Raw genomic sequence first — 2,557 nt, 5'->3', positions numbered from 1 at the left:
TGGCGCTATAAAACGTTCTTTCACAACATGATCGTTAAGCATGCAACAAGAGTAAAGAGCGGGACCTTTCATAACGTTTTCCAACTCAAATCCTACCATCTTATCACTCACTTGAAAGACGATCCTACCAAGTTTAACATCAATGAGGGCTCCTGCAGTTGCGAGGAACGGTCTACCTAGGATTATAGGGACGTCATCGTCCTCTTCAATGTCAACGACTACAAAATCAGTGGGGATGTATATCCCCTCTATCTTAACAGGTATGTCCTCGACAAATCCTACAAGTTTCATGGTAGAACGATCAGCTATTTTTAATTCCATCTCGGTAGGTTTCAACTCTCCTATCCCTATCCTTTTAAGCAGAGACAAAGGCAGCAAACTAACACTAGCTCCTAAGTCACATAAGGCTTTGTTTATGGATTCATTCCCAATTTCACATGGTATGGCAAAGCTACCTGGATCTCTAAGCTTAGGAGGTGCTTCTTGGATGATTGCACTAGTTTCCTTAGCCAAGGCTATTGTCTCATTATGCTCTATAGCCCTTTTCTTTGAAAAAATTTCCTTTAAAAACTTGGCATAAAGAGGCATCCTAGACAAAGCTTTAGCAAAGGGAAGTTTAATGCAAATCTTCCTAAGTATGTTAACAAATTTTTCAAATTTACCCTCTAATTTAAGCTTTTCGGGATTTAAGGGGGATGGAGTTTTGTTTTCTTCAAGTGGTTTAGCTTCTTCTATCACAACTTTATCACCTAAGGGCTTGACATTTTCTTTCCCAATGTTTTTAACCTTAGCAAAAGTTTCGCCTAATTTACTACCCCTAAAAGATATGACATTAACTTGGGCTTTGGGGTTGGCTTCGGTTTGACCAGGAAAGACTCCCGGTGTTTGGGACGATGTAGCCACTTGTTGGGCTATTTGGGCGATTTGTGTTTCAAGCATTTTAGAGTGAGTAGCGATAGAATCAACCTTGGTATTGAGCTTGGAAAGAGAATCATTCAGAAATCCAGTTTGGTTTTTGAGTTCTTGAAGTTGTTTGTTTTGGTTGGCAATAGAGTTTTCCAACAAAATTTCCAAATTGGATTTTTGAGTGAATCTTTGGTTGTTTGCATAACCGGGTGGTGCTACTTGTCCATAGAGATTTTGGTTTTTATAAAAATTTTGATTTTGTCGCATCCCTTGGTTGTATTGAGCATAATTCATTTGCTCAACACCATTAGTAGCACTACCTAGTTGGCAATCAACACCAGCATGACCAGCTATACCACATATTTCACAAGAAGGAGTAGATGCAGAATTGATAGCACTAACATTGAATTTTTCAAGTTTTTCAGTTAGTGTATCAATTTTAGAAGCAAGGTGATCATAGTTAGAGACTTCGTGTATACCTGCCTCCTTTTTGGAGGATGAAGAACTAGAGATGGCTCTCTCGTCGGTCCATTTGTAATGATTTTGAGCCATGTCTTCAATTAGGGCATACGCCTCCGTGTAGTTTTTGTTCATAAGTGCTCCACCTGCAGCTGCATCAACAGACATCTTAGTGGTATAAGACAAGCCATTATAAAAAGTGTGGACTATAAGCCACTTCTCTAGGCCATGGTGGGGACAAAGTCTTAGCATTTCTTTGAAACGCTCCCACGCCTCATAGAGAGATTCCCCATCTTTTTGATTGAACCGTGTGATTTGGTCTCTAAGTTTAGCGGTTTTAGATGGTGGAAAGAAACGGGCAAGGAATGCTTGCCTCATCTGATCCCATGAAGTAATGGAACCGACTTCGAGGGAATGGAACCAAGCGCTAGCTCTATCCCTTAAGGAAAAGGGAAAGAGATGAAGTCTTACGGCCTCTTGGTTCTCCTTCATGGTTCCACTAATTCGTAGGAAAACAGAGATGTGAAGATTGGGATCCTCTGTGGGGGATCCCGAGAATTGGTTTTGCTGCACCAAGTTAAGTAGGGCAGGCTTGATTTCAAAGTTGTCATCCTCAACCGTTGGGTACACAATAACAGCTTGTGGCTCAGCCGTAGACGGCGTTGCATACTCTTTGAGAGTGCGATTGGCCATGGCGGTGTTATTTTGTGCTGCTCTCCTCCTTCTATGTAAGAACCTTTCGATCTCGGGTATGAATACCGCTTGATTTCTAGTTCTTCGCATACAAGGTTGAGAACCCAAGAAGTTAACGATAACAGAAAAATAAAAAGGTAAAAATAAAAATAAAAAGAAAAGAGAAAGAAGAAGAGAGAATTCTAATCACTAAGAAAAAGCTAATCAAATTAGTTAACTCCCCGGCAGCGGCGCCAAAAACTTGATAGAGCCAAACCGCAAGCGCACGGCCTATCGAAGTAATAGTAGTAAGTAGAGTATCGTTCCGCTAGGGAGTTGGTCAATTTAATTAACTTTTAATGAATGATTAGAGGAGAGAAAGTTGATTAGAAAGGGTTTGATTGCTGAAGGTAAAAACAATAATAATAAAGGGGCCTTAGGATCATTGGTTCATCTTAATAACTAATCCTTCACTAGACAAAACCTAAACTTCTAATTTCATGGTTTACACACTAATTTC

General features: G+C 40.1%; 1 non-coding gene across 1 annotated transcript; it reads left to right on the top strand.

Annotated features, from left to right (window-relative positions):
• Nucleotides 1-1,588: 1,588 nt before the first annotated feature.
• Nucleotides 1,589-1,695, top strand: LOC146943484 (small nucleolar RNA R71). Its single transcript, XR_015029400.1, has one exon. It is a non-coding gene; the product is annotated as a small nucleolar RNA R71 (small nucleolar RNA).
• Nucleotides 1,696-2,557: the final 862 nt, after the last annotated feature.

The sequence above is a fragment of the Medicago sativa genome, chromosome 2 (assembly GCF_051527215.1).
Source record: "Medicago sativa cultivar Bolivia chromosome 2, Bolivia_mono, whole genome shotgun sequence".
Lineage (NCBI taxonomy): Eukaryota > Viridiplantae > Streptophyta > Magnoliopsida > Fabales > Fabaceae > Medicago > Medicago sativa.
Note: the sequence above shows the minus strand (reverse complement) of the source record. Positions and strands in the feature narration are given on the sequence as shown.